At 36.3% G+C, this 18,585-nt stretch overlaps 1 long non-coding RNA gene across 1 annotated transcript; it reads right to left on the bottom strand.

The window, feature by feature from the left end:
• Window positions 1-803: 803 nt before the first annotated feature.
• Window positions 804-2,435, bottom strand: LOC131656601 (uncharacterized). Its single transcript, XR_009300190.1, has 4 exons — window positions 2,124-2,435; window positions 1,688-2,028; window positions 1,491-1,576; window positions 804-1,408 (listed from the first exon to the last, which is right to left on the bottom strand). It is a non-coding gene; the product is annotated as an uncharacterized LOC131656601 (long non-coding RNA).
• Between the last annotated feature and the right edge of the window lie 16,150 nt (window positions 2,436-18,585).

The following is an 18,585-nucleotide window of genomic DNA, read 5'->3' as shown; positions in this document are numbered from 1 at the left end:
TTTCATTTTAGTTTTGTCATACCCCAATTTTTGACCTAAGATACCACCTCATATCATCTGCATATGCATCATTTGCATCACTAACAAATTGCATAGCTTGTGTTTGCTACTTGTGCTCAGTAGGGTTTAATCAAGAAATTTTGTTCTCCCTTCATCTCAAATGAACCATCTTCATCAACAATCAATATTTGGTCCTCAGAGATTCACTTCAACAAGCTCAGAAGCTTTGAATCAACCGAGCTAGGATTCTTCATTCATTCACTCGTTCATTGCAAGATAATTTCGTGTTCATTTGAAGTGTGCCATTTTCAATTTGTGTGATTCAAGAGATTAGTTTGGAATTTGTTCAAGGAATTGCATATGGATTTGTCATTGATGAAAGAAAGTGTTTCAAATGGATTGCTTGGAATTTAGAACAAGTTCAAAATTATCCATAAGGATTTCTTCAAGGTTTGCTAAAAAGGTGAAGACATTATCCATTTTGAGTTCATTTTGAAAGAATTGCTTCAAGTATGGTTCTAAGACCATGAATTCAAGAATTTCAAGTTCAATATTATTTCAAAGATCCATGATGGCAAGAACATGTTTCAAGGCCTAAAATTCAAAGGATATCCTATCATTTTCTATTCAAAAGGAATTCAAATTTCATTCAAGAATATTCAAACTTCATGTTTGAATAACAATTTCATTCAAGTTCTAACAAGAAATTCAAGCATTTACATGGAACAAATGAATTACAAAGGAACTTTATCTAAAGTTCAAGAATTACAAAATTTCATTCATTTTAAAGAATACAAGTTTCATACAATTCTAAGGTGAAATGAATTGGAATTACAAGAAAAAAGAAAAAAAAAGCTTCAAAGACTTTCTTGAATCCTTCAATCTTCAAAGTCTTCATTCTTCAAAATCAAATTTCTTCATGCTTTCTTCAAAGTCCTCATGCAACATGAAAAAAGAAACAAAAAGGGGTGTATTTAGCAAAAGAATAATTCAAGACAAAAAAAGGATCAAAGAGAGATTTTTTCCACTTGCATAAGAAATATCTCATGAAGAATATTCTTGCAATGATTATATCTTGCCAATCAAGTTTACCAAATGCCAAACACATCCTTAAATTTTCCTATAAATAGAAGGCCTCACTTCATTGCAAATGACACCAAAGCTACTATACTACTAGCTTTCTCACTTCTTCCTCTTCTCTTATAGTTTTCATGTTTCTTTGTTAGAAGGAGAAATTCTTCAAATCAAAGAAAACTACTTGAAAAAATAAGAGTTTCTAGCTACATATTTCTTGAAGGGGAGTGAATAAGAAATTCTTCATACCTTGGTGGAGAGTTCCAACTTGAAGTCCATCTTCAAGTCTCCCTAATATCCAAAGAGGTGTTATGGCATCACCTTCATCAAAAGCCTACAACAACAAGCAAAGTTGTTAGGAAAATTGTTAGTAACAATTCAAGGTTGCTAGTAACAATAAAGAATTCAAGGCATACCTCAACGATAATCCGGCGAAAACCTCCTCGCCATAGGTAAGTCTTTCTGCTTTCACTCTCAATATTTCCATTAATCAGTGTTGTACCTGCAGCAACAACAGTAGCAACAGAAACAAGCCACGGTTCAGAATTCGCATCAATTCAACAACAGGGAGTGTGTCGGTTTTCCAGAAGCAGAGCAATCAAAAACAACATACCTTAGCAATTAAAACCGGCGAAATCCTCCTCGCCGCAGGTAATTCGGTTCTCCTACCACTTTTGGTATCACTGTTATTTGTTCTTTACTTATAATTTGCTCAAAACCGGAAAAAACAAGAAAGCACAAGTTATTGTTGCTACTGTCATAAGAAACTGAATTGCGCCATAGAAACAAAATTTGTGAGAACCATACCTTTAAAATAACTTCTTGTTCACCCATGGCTGCCGTGAAACCAAGAGAGATTGGTTGAGCATTGTTATTGTTATTCACAGAGCAAAAATAACGATTCAAAGAGAGTTAATCGATCGAAATGAGGCCAAGTCACTGTTGTTGTTGTACCTGCGAATTTTTTACCAAAAAAAGCAGAGAGAGCATGATTTGCTGTTGCTACCAAATTGTACCATGAAGCAAAAACGAAATTAAGAGAAACATACCTGAGTTTTCACTTCTGTTTGTGAGTGAAATTGGGTTACAGATTGAAAGATGGTTCCTATGATTTCCGGCAAGCTCCTCCGTATACTTCCATGGCCGCCGTGATCTCCACCACACCTTCATAACTTCCACCACCGTATTGTTTATTAAGAGACCACGAGAGAAAGAGAAAACCGCAAGAGCAAAAGAATAAGAGAACACCACGAATTTAAGAAGTTTCGTTTTTGTTGTTGTTCACCATGGGCGAAATTGAGAGAAAATGAAGAAGTTGTTCTTGTTCTTTTTTTCTTCTTCTGCGTGAGATTGAAAGAGGGAAAGAAAAGAGGCGCTGCCTGTGTTAATTTAGGTTTCTGAACCCAGCTTGCATTAAGAGAATGGGCGGATCCGGGTTCCATCTGACCCGACCCGGTCCGGCCCAGCTTCTTTTTTTTTTTATTATTATTCAGCTTTTTGTCACATATTGGGTTGCACCTCCATCTGTTTTTCTTAACACCTCTAGCCCAATTAATTTTATTTTGCTTAGTTTCTTTTAAATATGTTTCATAAAAGAATTTAAGTTTTTAATTTAATATAGGAATTAGTTTTATTTTCTAATCCTTATTAAAAAATGACAAAAAAGATTAAAGTTTTCTTTTAATATTTTCATATGTTCATAAGTGTGTTTTTTTCATTCTTTTTAAAACAACAAAAATATATATTAGATGCATATTTAAGTTTGTGTTTCTAATTATTTTATCTTTTCATGAAAAATCACAAAAAAGAATGAATTAAGTTTAATTTGTTTTATATTTATTTTTGTATATTATTTGATATTATTTCTTATCTTTTTCTTTGTCCCGAATTGGAATAAAAGATCAAATATGGCAGAGATTGTATGCAGTTGATTTAAGACTTTTGGAAATTTATCGTGTAGTCGCTATGATTCTATCAAGCTTCTGATAAATTTTCATTAACTTTAAATCCGAGATCATCATTCACTCACCATCGATCTTCACTAACATCGTAAATATACTTGACTAGTTTCAAGATGATTCACGTGCTAACTTACTAACAATTGACTTTAATTTCCGCATTTTATTATATTGTCCTTTATAGTTCTTGCTTTATGCTTTATTTTATTATTTATTATTTATGTTTCTGTTATTTTTTCTTTGTCCATTTGGACATATTATTTATATTTCTGTTATTTTTTCTTTGTCCACTTGGACATATTATTTATGTTTCTGTTATTTTTTCTTTGTCCACTTGGACATATTATTTATATTTCTGTTATTTTTTCTTTGTCCATTTGGACATATTATTTATGTTTCTATTATTTTTTCTTTGTCCATTTGGACATATTATTTATATTTCTGCTATTTTTCTTTGTCCATTTGGACATATTATTTATATTTCTGCTAATTTTTCTTTGTCCATTTGGACATATTATTTATGTTTCCGCTATTTTCTCTTTGTCCATTTGGACGTTTATATTCCGCTATTTTCTCTTTGTCCATTTGGACGTTTATATTCCGCTATTTTCTCTTTGTCCATTTGGACGTTTATATTCCGCTATTTTCTCTTTGTCCATTTGGACGCTATGTTTATATCTCCGCTATTTTCTTTTTGTCCACTTGGACCATACTTTACTCTTATGCTAAAACACTAATAAACAACAAAAATCTAAAAAACGCTTAAGGTTCTCTCTTGGACTACTGGTTACTATCCCTAGCATTTTGGAGATTCGGACTTATGGACTCAGTGCCTCTGGACCCTTATTCTGTTATTACTCTGTGGTTATTCTGTCTGTCTGGCATTGGATTGTTGTTTGTTTGTGTATGCAGGTATTTCCTTGAAAGTCCTTGATGGTTAATTCCGAGGCATTGAGATAAGGATTTTACCCGAAAACAGTCGTTACTCTGCCCGATTTTCATCAGAATTTTAATGTGCTTAATGCAAAGTGGTGCTAAAGATAATAAGTTCATCTAGATTCCCAAGTGGTAATGCGTCGGTCAACTGTTGGTTTCTTATTTTGGTCAGATCATTCTCTCCTTAAACTTTTATTTTATGCACTAGGTTAGCCTCTTCATCTCCTCCACTTCTTATATTTTCAAAATCTTCTTCCTTTTTTTTCCAAAATCTTCTTATATTTGTAAAACCTCTTTTTAAAACCTTTCTTAAAAATGTTTTTTGCCCTTAGTGGCTTTTCTTCAAAGGTTTAGACACGATTAATTGTTGTAGTGAGTTGCGATACCCCACGATTTTGAAATTGATTGATATAATGAGATCTTTTCTGCGTGAGAGAGCTAGTGGCATACTCGTTGATTTTATCCGAGTTGGAGCCCTTCTTTCATTAGCGATGCAAAGAACTCATTTGTTCTCATGCTCAAGATCAATGGCCGAGTATTTCTCTCCGACGATGATAAAGTGTTTATTCGTTTTTTTTAAAAACCGTTTTCCCTTTTAAGCGGAACTACATTAGCTCTGACTTCTCCATTGCACCGAGGAGGTATGTAGGCACAAGGCTTAATGTCTTGCCGAGCTTATTTTAAAAATCAAACAAGAGCAAAAGTGATCTAAGCAAAACTAAGAGCCCATGGATAACCATGGATACAAAGGGTGCTTAAAACCTTCCCTTTGTATAACCAACCCCCCGAACCCAAAATCTGTCAAAAGGTCTTTCCTGTTCTTTTATGCCTTTCCTTTTTGGATAAAATAAAAGTCGGTGGCGACTCTTGCATAAAATAAAAAAATAAAAAAAAAGAAAGAGCAAGGAGTCAGTTCGCCTCAAAAAACCGAGTTTACAAGTTTCAGTTCTTCTGTTAAAGATTTTTTAGATGTTTTCATTCCATTTTATTGTTCAGATCTGTATGTTATTTGCGTGATGTATGGTGCCTCTTATTTCATGTTTCATTGCATGAGTCCTATGTTTCTTTGACAAAAGCAGTGAGATCTTTGGCAAACTTTTACTCAAGGGCAAATTTTGGGGTACAACAATATACAATATTTTTAAAAATTGCGCGTAATACAGTAGTACCCATGCAATTGTTTCACATAAAGTTAATAATAAAAATATTGAATATTAACGGGAATATGAAGTTATTGCTCAAATTATTGAATATTAACGGGAGCATGAACCTATTAATTAAAATATTAAATATTAACAGGAACATGAAGTTATTGAATATTGACAGAAACATGAAGTTACTAATCAAAATATTGAATATTAATGGAAACATGAAATTACTGATCAAAATATTAAATATTAACGGAAATATTAAATTGCTGATCAAAATATTGAATATTAACGGGAACATGAAGTTAGTGATCAAAATATTGAATATTAACGTGAACATGAAGTTACTAATCAAAATATAGAAGAATAACAGGAACATAAAGTTCCTGGTAAAAATATTTAATAATAATAGAACAACTTTACTATTGGTTTAAATATTTTTTACAATAATTCCAAAACAAAAATAATATTTAATATATATATATATATATATATATATATATATATATATATATATATATATATTATTGATTCAAATATTTTTATATATTGAGAGAATTATAGGCACCGATTTATTATGTCTTTTAAAAAAAATTATTTTATTTTTATTATATATTGGGAACCAATATATATGTATCAATCTTTCTTCCTGTCTTCATATTTCTTTTTGCATATAATTTTTATTTAACTATCGTATTTAATTTTCTATATAAAATAAACGATCTAAAACAAATGAGAGTATGACGCCGGTACCCGTGCGAAGGCACGGGTATCCCGCTAGTTTTAATATAGAACCCTTTCAATAGAGAACCACAATAAATGAGCTAACCAGCTGTTGACTTGCTGCAGTTGACACCCCTTACAAACTCTTTTTAAGGTAGAAACCAGAAAACAGTTATAGATGATTTCTCAAATGACGCCGAATCGACTAAGTTATGCTGGTGCAGACTTGAAACAAAATTTGAAGGGATGGATGGGATGAATAACTTTGGTAATCGAAGCCATTAACTACTTAAAGAGTATAATTCCACTGGAGAATCGGTGATACATTTTAGCATAATACCTTAAAGATCACCAAGTATAAGTATAAGAAATTAGAATGAAGTTCATAAATATAATAAAAGAACCAATTAATGCTAGTTTAAGGCTTTCATTTTCATGAGAAATTGGGTCACGAACTGTGATTAACTTAGTCTCATCATAAAACGTAGCTTCAACCTAGATTCACTTTTATTTGATTAAATTATGACAATAGCATGTGCAAGGTCTTTCTTTCTTTTTCAGTATGAATCATGATGATAGGAAAGATTGAAGAGTACAATGACACATTACAACGAAATTTAAGCACATCATTTTAAAGTTTTAAGATTAATGATAATAAAGGCATTTCCAGCATGATATGAGTACCTTAACCATTTCCAAGAGCTTGGAACAAACGTAAAGATGATTTCCTAGTCGATGTTGGCTTAAAGAAATGTGTTTCCGAACACTGTGTCTATGTGAAGACGGAAGCGAGCAAAGATAATATAAAACTTTTCTTGTATGTGGATGATTTGTCAATGACAGACAACAATAAGTTCAGCATTTCTAAGTTCAAGAGTGAGCTTATGGATGAATTTAACATGAGTGACCTTGATATCATGACTTACTTTCTTGGCATAGAGTTCCACAAGTCAAAATTGGGACTGCTCATGCACTAAAGAAAGTATGCACTTAAGATATTAAAGAGGTGTAATATGGAGCATTGCAATGCTGCCAGTACACTAGTTGAAGCAAGGTTGCAGCTGTCCAAAAGTGATGAGGATCAGAATGTGGATCCAACGCAATATGGGAGATTGATTAGATCGTTACTTTACTTGTGCAATACGCGACCAAATTTGGCGTTTAGTGTCGGTATTGCGAGTAGATTCATGGAGAGACCAAAAGTGTCTCATTGGTAGCAGTTAAGAGGATCCTACAATAAATTCAAGGTACTCTTGGCTGCAGAATTCTCTTTCCCACAACAGATACGGGCAGAAAGTGCGAATTGCTCGGTTACACGGATTCCAATTGGTGCGGAGATAAGGACAATCGAAAGTCTACGACAAAGTCTTTATGTTTGGAGGAGCTCCAATCTCTTGGTGTTCTAAAAAGGAACATATGGTGGCACTCTCTTCTTGTGAGGTTGAGTATATTGCGACGTCGTTATGTGCGTGTCAGGCTGTGTGACTTGTGAATTTGCTGGAAGAGTTGGCCAGCAAGGTGGAATAAGCTGTCATACTCCTGGTTGATAACGTTTCAGCCATTTGTCTTGCTAAAAATCCCATAGCACATGGGAGGAGCAAGCATATTAAAATGAGGTTTCATTACTTGAGGGATCTGGTGTGTGCAGGCTAGTTGCGGTTAGGATAATGTCGAAGTGAATAACAAGTTGTGAATTTGTTAACGAAAGGTGTAACAAATGTGGTGTTCAAGAAGCTAGTGACAAGTTTGGGTATGAAGAACTTGGAGCATTTGAAAATAGGTGGTGTATTGGAAGTCCTTGATAATTCAAATGCATTGTGGAAGCTTCTGGGATCATTTCGTGGAAAGCAGCTTATTAGAAAGCACTTCTGGGAGTCTGAAAAACAAACCGTCGAACTAGAAATCGATTACCCAATTTGGGGAAATCGATATCCTGATGCTTGCTCAGTTTTCCATTTAATTTTTTAGTTGGAGAAATCTATTATCCACTTCGGGGAAATTGATTTATGCCTCGTGTTTTGTGTTTTTATATGCTTTTTGGGCCTGTTTTGGTTCAAACTTCTATTTTGTGTATCCTATAAATACTCCCTCTAATATGTTTTAAAACTAATGCCATTTGTGTATATTATTCTCTCTCAAACACTATCTCTAAATTCACTTCATCTTCTCAAATTCACCTTTTCTCTCAATTGATTCACCTACAAGCTTTGAGCTTGTTCCAACAAAAACTATCTTAAGTGAAATTTAAATCTAAATTAAACATGGTAGAGAACCAAAATTAATTTAAACAACCTTTACAAATAAAAATTTCCTGAACAAATTCAAAATTTGGATTCAATACAAGGGAAAATTAGAATTTCGAGAAAATTTGAAGTTTAATTGCTACTGAAAATCTAAACAAGAATAAACCTCAATTATCTTTGTGGTAAAAATTTAACAACACCAATATCCAATTCTGATTTGAGCAAAAAGGAAGGCTAGGCTTTTCAAATAAAAGTAAACAATACTTTTGTCTTGTACCTTTTCAAGTTGTTGATTCCCCCTCAATATTCTTCCTCCAGTTGTAGCTATGAGCAAACAAAAAGCACTAGTTGTAGGAGATGGCAAAATCTAAATAGAAAAACAAAAACTCAGCACTTATGAGCAACACAAATCAAACAATGGTGAGCCTTATGATCTATTGCAGTTTGCGGATGACACAATCCTGGTGGGAGAAGGATCGTGGAGCAATTTATGGGCAATTAAAGTGGTTTTACGTGCTTTTGAGATGGTTTCGGGGCTGCGAGTTAATATGTGGAAGAGTAAACTTTATGGAGTCGGATTAGAAGAGTATTTTTTGCAGGCAGCTAGTAGTTTCCTGTCATGTAAATTGGATAGCATCCCGTTTAAATTCTTAGGAATCACAGTTGGTGGAAATCCAAGAATCAATTTTTGGAATCCGGTTCTCTCAAATATGAAGTCAAAGTTGTCGCCATGGTTGGGTAGACTGCTGTCAATTGGAGGAAGAGTCACTTTGCTTAATTCTGTGATTACTAACTTACCTGTTTACTATCTCTCTTTTTTCAAATTACCGGTTAAGGTGGCTGGGGAGATTATTAAAATTCAGCGGAATTTTCTGTGGCATAGTTCAGAGGAAAGGAAAGGGATAGATTGGATCAGTTGGAAAACTGTTTGTAAACATAAAGATGCAGGTGGATTAGGAGTAAAAGACATGGTTCTGTTTAATAAGGCGTTATTAACCAAGTGGCTTTGGAGATTTCTAAAGGAGGAGGATGCAATTTGGAAAGATATTCTAGTGGATCGATATGGCGGCTTAGAGAATAGAATTCTGTTCAATATCTTGACTGGTAGAAGAGACCATGAGTCAGCTTGGTGGAAGGATTTGATGAAGCTGGGGGATTCAACGGAACCGGCAGGTTTTAGGCAGTTGATTTCAATCAAATTAGGCAACGGATCGAATACACCTTTCTGGTCCACAAGGTGGGTGGGAAACAGGCCATTATATCAATTATTCCCAAATTTGTTTCTGTTATCGGAGGATAAAAGTTGTAGGGTAAGTTCAATGGGTGATTGGATGGACAATATTTGGCACTGGAGGACTGAAAGATTCAGCCAGAATGTCGAAGGCGAATATCAAGAAATGCTGGAAATTCTGGCAGATATTCAGCCGCGACATAATGTGCAGGATGAGATTGTTTGGCCTTTTGAAAGTCTAAAGGAATTTTCGGTTCGATCGTATTATATGAAACTGATGCAAGAATCAACAGAAGGGGAGGAGGCTTCAAGGAACATTATGGCCTTGAATCTAATTTGGAAATCCCTGGTTCCGTCGAAGGTGAAAATTTTTGGATGGCGCTTGATTAAAGACAGATTGCCGACTAGAATGCAGCTCATGAAAAGAGGCATTATCCAAAGTAATATTGACAGTTTGTGTGTGTTTGGATGTTCGCAAACGGAAGACGTGGATCACCTTTTCATTAACTGTGTCAAGTTGAGAGTGGTGTGGGAAAACATTCAGTTTTGGCTTGGTGTGGACCCTATTAGAGAAGACACATGCTGCAATTACTTGTTACACATGGTGGAAATCTTGAAAAACAAGTGCTCTGTGAGAAGAGTTGCTGTGGTGTGGCTGACGACATGTTGGTGTATATGGAAACATCGGATCGATATCCTCTTTAACAATGCAGTAGGTGATCCGGCTGAGATTATTCATAATGTGAAAATGTACGCATGGTGGTGGTTGGCTATTGGGTCAAAGGAGAAAGTCTTGTGTAATTTCTTCGAATGGTCACAGTCTCCGCTAGATTTTATGTAATTCTGTAATTTTAGAATTGGTAGGATCAGTTTAGGCAAGTTTATAGCTCTGTAATATCTTGTTGAGTACTGTTGGTACTCTGTTATAAATTCATCATGGCTTATCAAAAAAAAAAAATTCTTTGAAAATTTTGAACAATCGTTCTTCTCAACCTTTAGTCCTAACTTAGACACCAACTGTGTTATTTAGTAATATTTCTCGGACAAACATTTTTTAATACAATCCATTTAAATCCACTTAGACACCAACTGTGTTGTTAAGTATACTACAAAAAATGCGTCTATATTACAGGGGATATTATTACAATTTTTGGGGATTTTTGACCTCCCGCATATTATTTTGCGGGAGTTACAAAAACTGCTGCTTATACGATTCCCACAAGTTATTTGCCGGAGTTATCAGTGACTGTTGTTATCCTGATACATAAACTACGGTTTATTTGTGGAAGTTCAAAACCCCCGCTAAATATTTAATTGACCGCTAAATATTTAATTGACGCAAAAACAAATTGCCAAACATTATTTATTATTCTTTTTAAAATACAACAAATATTTATATTAATAAACTATATTCAATCATAAAAATATTCATGATAGAGTAACACAGCAAGAATTACAAACCTATAAAAAAATATCAAATTTTCTAATAGATAATATCAACTTGAAATTATTGTTAAATATCTAAGTTCAAAACTCCATATTCTTAGGAGTGAAACTCTAATCAACTCACATCCTATGAACCAAAAATAAATACTAAACGCACATGGGGAGAACAATTATAATCTAAAGAAAAGGAGGACTAAGGGAAATAAATAAGAAATAGTGCCAACATTTTATTATGAGAGGAAATATAATATATTGAATATGCTTCCAGCTTTATTTGGTTTAAGTTGGTCACCTAAACCTATGTCAAAAGATGCTACATGAATATGCACTCCATTATGCCAGCTTATGCAATATGAAAGGCTTGAATGTCTCCCTATGCATTTTTTAAGCAAAATAGTATTATTAAAAAAAAGGAGAAAATATAAGATTTAATCAAGACATGTCAACATACTCAACACAAGTGACTCTACTTCACCAATACAACATTTGATTGTCATTTTAGACAAAACTCTTTCCAACTCCCTAAAGAAAAAACCAAAGCATATTAGCAAATGTATAGAGAGAGTGTAAGTCAACATAAAGCACCTTGATCCTCATCTTCTCATAAAATTTTATGGATCTATCAAGATCACCTACCCGAAGCATTACTTTGAACAAGGGTTCAGGAGAAGGGGTTCTTTCCAATAGTTCAAGTTTATACCCATCAGAGTCTTCAATAATTGCAATAGTTGAGTTTCCTCCTTTGATAGGACCTGGCTCTCTAGTTATTATGTCTCGACAAGTAAGGGATTAGTTGTCCCTGATGACTGCTGACCAGAACCAAGCTTATGGAATACTCGATTGAAAGCGCGGTTTTGGATCTAGAAATAGACTGTAATTTGAGACCTAAACACGTTTTCCTTTTAGCAACTTGACAATATTCTTGTGTGGCTTATATTAAACGGGGTTTTGAAAACATCAACTATGCTAGCAACAATAACTTGAAAAGATTTGATAAAATCGAAACAAGAAATGGTGGTGGGATATTCGTTAAATGTTATCGTGAAGATAGGTTTGGATGTATCTCATATTATTAGAGTAGGGATAGTGTGAACATGTTGCCACTATTGGTGATTGCAAAGATAATAATGATCAAAACATTTAATAAAAATAGTTATAAAATGGTTATTTATTTCATTTATATTAATTTTTTTTCCAATTTCTTTTAAAAAATTCGTCATCAATTTTAGGTCCATTCAAGTGTACTATTGAAATGTTTGAATGATTTTTATTAATGTTATTTAAAAAATTGAAAATATTTTTTTAATAAAAATTTGAAGTGCATCAACATTACAATGGAGTAACTTCCCTGTATGTGTCTGCGTTCCCCGATGATTACTCTGCCAAGAATTTGTTTGAGTTATTCGGTTGTTCTGGTAATGTGGTCGAAGTTGCTATCTCCCCCAGAAGGAACAAGTTTGGAAGGAGATTCGGATTCGCAAGGTTCACTGATGTCACGGATGGTAGACTGTTAGCGGTTAGATTGGACAACATCATCATTGAGGGTAAGAAAATCCATGTCAATGTGCCAAGGTTCAATAGGGGCGTAGGGAGACAGGGGGGAGTGAGAAAGCCGCCCGAGTTCAAGGTTGTTAGCAAGGGAAAGGAGCTTTTCAGAGGCGATGTTGCTGCGACCCGCAACAGTCATTCGCGTACGTATGCGGAAGCAGTGGGGGGAAAGGATAAGGAGGCTGAAAAAGTTTGGCTAGACTTTCTTACTGATAGTGATATTAGAAGTAGAATGGAGAAGGCATATGTGGGTAAGGTGTGCATCCCGGGTTCTGCCTACTCTGTGCAAACCCATTTAGAGATGGAGGGGGTATTTGCGATCAAAGTTACTCCTTTAGGCAGCAACTCTTGTTTGTTAGAAGAGAGGGAGGAAGGCTTTATCAATGACTTGATTAAGGAAGGAGAGACATGGTGGCAAACATGGTTCACGGAAATTGTAAAGTGGGAGGCAAACATGGTTGATTCGAGTAGGGATGCGTGGTTCAGAATTTACGGTCTCCCGGCTCACGCTTGGAGTTCCGATTTTTTCGTGGCTTTGGCTCAATCGTGGGGAAGATTCATATGCGTAGACGACAACACGTCTAAAGGGGTGGCTTTAGACGTCGCTAGAATCATGGTAAACATTCCTATTTCGCTGTCTATTCCAGATTGTGTAACGGTTAAGGTGGATGGGACTTTATGCAAGTTGTTTATTAGGGAAGACGTAGCGGGTGTGTATCGCTCAGCTGTGGGTAACAGGGTTCATCCCTCTACAGCAGGTAACTCCTCCGACTCTGACTCAGTCTGGATTGATGGTTTTTCTGAGCCCGAATCAGCAGCGGGTTCCGTTGGTACGCACGACAGTATCGAACAATTCTCAGCGAAGTTTGAATCTCAACCGGGTTTTGCTTCCGGCAACGGAGGGAAGGAAGGAGTGCTGGATGGGGAGCCCCTAAAGCTACGGGGCAGAACCGATGTGAGTGGTTTTTCTGATGATTCAATTTCTTCAATCTGTAGAAATAAAAAGGGAAACTGTGGTGGTGGTATGCCCGAAGGAGCAGCTATTCTGGAACCGTGCAAGAGTGTTCCTTCTACACCGGACAGCAACAAAAATAGTTTGGAGCAGGTTTCCGTGACTCAGCTGACGGGGGAAAATAAAATCTGCCTTTGCTCGACTGGAATTCCTGAACGAGCAGCTTCTGGACCGTCTGTGGTTCAGTGTTCTTTTCAAAGGAAGGAAGATGCGGCTGGTGGTAAAAAACTGAAGACAACTTGTATAAATGCTGGGACAGGTGTGAGCAGTTTGAAGGATACGGTTAGATCTAACAAAGTTAATCCTAGAAGAGGAAGGAAGCTGAAAGGGAGTTTGTCTAGGGAGCGGGCAGTGGTGAAACAGGGGGCAATGGAGAGTGTTTACAATCATCCTAGCGGAAGTTTTTCGGTGTGTTACGGGAATCAATCGGAAGATTCGGACATCCGTAGAAACAATGGAAGGCAATGGGAATTTTTAAAGAAGGATGTGGGTGATAGATTGTGGGCGGCTATTGTAGCGATGGGAGTGGTGGCTGTCGAGGGTAGTAAAATAATTGGGGACAAGAGGATAGAAGGTAATTTTGGAGGATTGAAGGAAGGGGAAGGTAGGAAGGAGCTTTTAAAGATCATGCAATGATTATTGGATCTTTAAACATTAGAGGGGGAGCGAGTGCGCTCAAAAGAAAGAGAATAAATTCCATCATTAGAAAAGGTAATGCGGATTTGTTTCTTATCCAAGAAACTAAGATGTCTAACCTTAGCGAAGATGTGGCCAAAAGCTTTTGGAGTTATCCGGAGATTGGTTTTTCCTTTACCAATTCGAGGGGTAGATCGGGGGGGGGGGGGGTTAATCACATTATGGAAAAAAGATAACATGGAGGCTATGATGAGTTTTAGAGGTGATGGTTTTTTGGGGGTTAAAGGTGAGATGGAAGGAGAATTTTTACTACGTCGTGAACATTTATTCTTCTTGCGATTTGGCAAAGAAGAAGACCATGTGGGCCGAGTTGATTGAGATGAAAAAGAAATTTTGCGATGGAGAGTGGATTATGGGAGGAGATTTCAATGCGATAAAGAATGGTTGTGAGAGAAAAGGAAGGGCGGTTAGGGGCAATAACAAGGATGATGATTGTTTTGCGGATTTCATTCTTTCGACCGAATTGGTGGACGTACCATGTAAGGGGAAAAAGTACACTTGGTTTAGCGGAGATGGGAAATCCAAGAGTCGGATCGACCGTTTTCTTTTATCTGGTGAGGTTGTAAATAGATGGGATGTTGTTGGCCAAATGATAGGAGATAGGGATATTTCGGATCATTGCCCCATATGGATCATGTCGGATAATCATAATTGGGGTCCAAAACCGTTCAAATTCAATAACGAATGGTTCTCCAATAATGCTTTCATTCCTTTCGTGGAAAAAGAGTGGAAAAGTTTTTCAATCCGTGGGAGAGGGGATTTCGTTTTAAAGGAGAAGCTTAGACTCCTTAAAGACAAGCTTAAGAAGTGGGACAAGGAAGTGTTCGGGAAGATCGATTTAGAGATAGAGCAAGGAGTTCATGATTTAAACACCGTCGACGAAAGGTTAGATTTCACTTTTACTCCTTCCTCTTTTGATGATGATCTTGCTTTGAGAAAGGAAGCGTCTTGTAAATTTTGGAAGAACTTAAGAGTGAAAGAGAATATGCTTTTGCAAAGATCTAGATTAACTTGGCTTAAGGAGGGTGATGCGAATAGTGGTTTCTTCCATAAAGTGATGAAACAAAGAAGAAGAATTAATCATATTGGTCCCATTGTTTCTTCGAGAGGTTTGGCGGAAACGGTCGAAGAGGTTAGGGAGGAGGTGTTTTCTCATTTTGAGCGGAAGTTCACCGATTCGGATCCGATTCGTCCTTTTTTGGATGGAATTCCTTTCAAAGCCATTAGTAGGGAGGAGGCGGAGGGTCTTGAGAAACCTTTCCTTGAATTTGAAGTCAAAAAGGCGATTTGGGAGTGTGGGGGGTGTCGCACGCTCGCGAAAATAAACAGAGTCGCCACCAACATATTTATCCCAAAGAGGGAAAGGAACGTCAGCAAACCTGGAAAAGAATAAGAACGAGGTCTTTCGACCAGAGATAAGGTACGGGAGTCGGTTACGCGAGGGGAAGGTGCTAGCACCCCTCACGCCCATCGTACTCGATGGTATCCACCTATGTTTGTTGCTATCTAAAGGGTGTATAAATCTAAGGCTTAATTACTAAGGGAATGCATGCAAATGAAAGAAGAAGAAACACAGGGAAAATAAGGTTTTTAAATAGTTGTGCTCGCTTAGGCCCCGCGACCTAATGCCTACGTATCCTTTTCAGGAATCAGAGCGCCGTAGTTCGGCTCTTTAGTTTTTGTTTGTTTTTGTGTTTTTTAGTGGACGAAGTTACATTCGCACTCCGCTGCTCGACCTCTGGAGTCTTAAGCTGGGAATGGAGCGGAAATAACGTGCCCGATTAAAGAATGCCTCGGAGGCGAGATGAAGAAAAGATTTTGAACGTTTCGAGTGGAACCCTAAAGCAAGGGAGATTCGAGTTGTTCTTTGGTTTGTGTTTTTTAGAAGTTGGGAACTTACGCCTGAATGGAACCCTAAAGCAAGGGAGATCCAAGCACTCGAACGTTCCCTAAAGCAAGGGACGTTCAAGCTTCCATTCCCTTTTTAAGAATTTTCACTTTTTTATTAATGTTTTTAAAGTGTTTTCTTTGTATTTTTTTATGGGATTTAATTCAAGTATTTGTTAGATGTTTTAAAGTCGAAAAGGAAAAGAAACTAGCCTAAGTATGAAGGGAATTTCTACCTAATGTTATCATGGTTTCTACCTAAGGTTAGGAATAAAAGAATATGAACATAAAGATCACAATTAGAAGTCAACTAGTAGGATACATGAAAATAGTACAAGAGCATGAAATAGAGAACAAGTCAAAATATAGCACAAAAGTGAATTAAAAGTACTATTATTTTTATGTTGATTTTTATGAAAGAAATTGAATTACAAGTCAAGTAAAAGACTAAAACCAAAATAGCCTAAAACTACTATTTTTGTGATTATTTTTATATGTCAAAAAAAAAATGTACTAAAAGTCTAAAAAGAAAATTAGCATTTTTATTACTAAAAGAAGTGACAAAAATCTAATTAAAATCTAAAAGAATCAATTAAAAAATAAGGAGATAGGGGGTGCAATCCTGAATTACAGCGTGTGAAAAGCAGGGCGCTGGGCCCATCCAATAGCCCAAGGGAGAGTTTTGTTACAGATTTTGTTTGGCCAAAACGGGACAACATGGGCCTTAGGGGGTGTGTGAAGCAGAATGGCCCAAGAGATTATTATTGTTACAATTTTCAGCATCAACAGAAAGCAATGGGCCAAGGGGAAGATTTGCGTTGCGTGGCCTAGATGAATAGTTCTTTGGTCCAATTATTATTATTATTGTTCAAATCGTTTCAATAAAACCAGGAATTAAATCAAAATTATGAAAATAAAATAATAATAATAATAATAATAATAAAAGAAAAGAAAAGAAAAGGAATTAGGGTTCAAGGATTGTGTACCGATTGAACTTCTTCGTTCCTCTTCCTCTCTCTCGACGAACAAACGGCGCCGGAAGATTTCTCTGTCGAGCCTCTCTCTCCGACGAAGCTCTCGGAAAACTCTTCTCTCCGTCGTTGTGCCAATCGTGATCTCTCGCTTCATCGACTCTACCTTGCTCCCTCTCCGATTTTGTTTTCTTTTTCTTCTGCAAACCCAGCGAGGCGCCTCTTGCGACGTTGTTGTTGTTCTTGCGTGATATCTCAGAAAGCACCAAAGATTGAAGGTTCGTTGATAGAAAGATGAACGATGCGTTGCTATGGAGTTCAAGTTGTTGATGATTAGAGATTAGATGAAGGATGTGATGAAGATGATGATTGAATTGTAGGAGCTTGGTGCTGAGAAGAGATTGTTGAGGTTGACGAGGCGTTGAAGAGTTCTTGAAGGTGCAGGTAATTCTTCCCGGAACCGGTGAGTTTCGCTTCTTCCTCTTTCCTCTTAATCTTCTTTTCAGAGTTATGGTGTTGTGCGACTCGTGATGCCGTTGTTGTTTTCTACAGTCCCGATATCGAAATCACCAATTGAAGATGTTGATGATGATGTGATATTTCTTGAAGGTTGAATTGAGAGCGTGAAGAAAGTGAAGGCGATTCTCTGAGATTATGGAGAGAAGAACGAATTGATGATAAACACTGAAATTGTTTCAGATGTGTAAATGTAGGTTGAAGATTGAGAGGCGAAGCGGTGAAGAATGAAGATGAAGGAGGATGGATAGAGATAAAGTTTGCTGCAAATGGTGGGAAGGTGAAGATGTGTGAAGATGCAGAGAGATTGTGTGTAGAGAAGATTGAAAATGGTGGAGAATGAAGATGAAGATTTGAAGAATTGAAGGATGAAGATTATGAATTGTGGAAGAAATTGTGGGGAGCGAATCGGAGACTTGAAACTGAAGTGAAGCCTGAATATAAATAGGTGAGTTCTTCTGATTTTTCCTTCTGAAATTCTGTTATAGTTTGTTAGAGTTAGTTGTGAATCTGTTAGGAGGTAGTTATTGGTTTGTTAATTCTGTTTGAAGTTAGTTATGCAGGGATATGGTTATGGCTGTTAAAACTGTTAGATGGAAGTTTAGTGACAGTTAGAGGTTTAGAAGTTTCTATTGTTTAGGGAGATAGTTAGAGTTAGAAGGTTATTTGAGTTTTAAAACAGTTAGAAGAAAATGTTAGTTATAAAACAGTTATGAGTGAATTCTGTTAGGTTGAGAAATGTTAGTGAATGATTAGGAAAAGATGTTGTATATGGTTAAAAAATGATATGAAGGGCTGCTGGTTTGAACTTGTATAGGGCCTGTTAGTAGTGAATTGCGTAGGGGCTGATTTCTTATATTTACTGTGTGCAGCCGGGATTGTATTCTCCTTTTATAACTGAATGTGGCAGATCCGAATACTGAATCGTGGATTAGCATTGGGATGTTTAATGATTTTTGGCTTGATGATGAAGCTTGCAGGCTTTTGAATTGATCTGTTTGCTTGAATACTGCAGGTTTTGGGAAATGAATGTTGACATGGTATGAGTTATTTTCTGTTGTGTGGCATGTCTTGGGTTGGCATTTGAATATGATAGCAGGTGTGATGTCGATGAATGTAAGGCTGCAACTCTGTTGTATTTACAATAGCTTCCCCTCCCTTTTTGTATTTTGAATAGATTATGGATGTTGCACTTG

The sequence above is a fragment of the Vicia villosa genome, linkage group LG3 (assembly GCF_029867415.1).
Source record: "Vicia villosa cultivar HV-30 ecotype Madison, WI linkage group LG3, Vvil1.0, whole genome shotgun sequence".
Lineage (NCBI taxonomy): Eukaryota > Viridiplantae > Streptophyta > Magnoliopsida > Fabales > Fabaceae > Vicia > Vicia villosa.
This window is presented reverse-complemented; position numbering and strand designations above follow the sequence as displayed.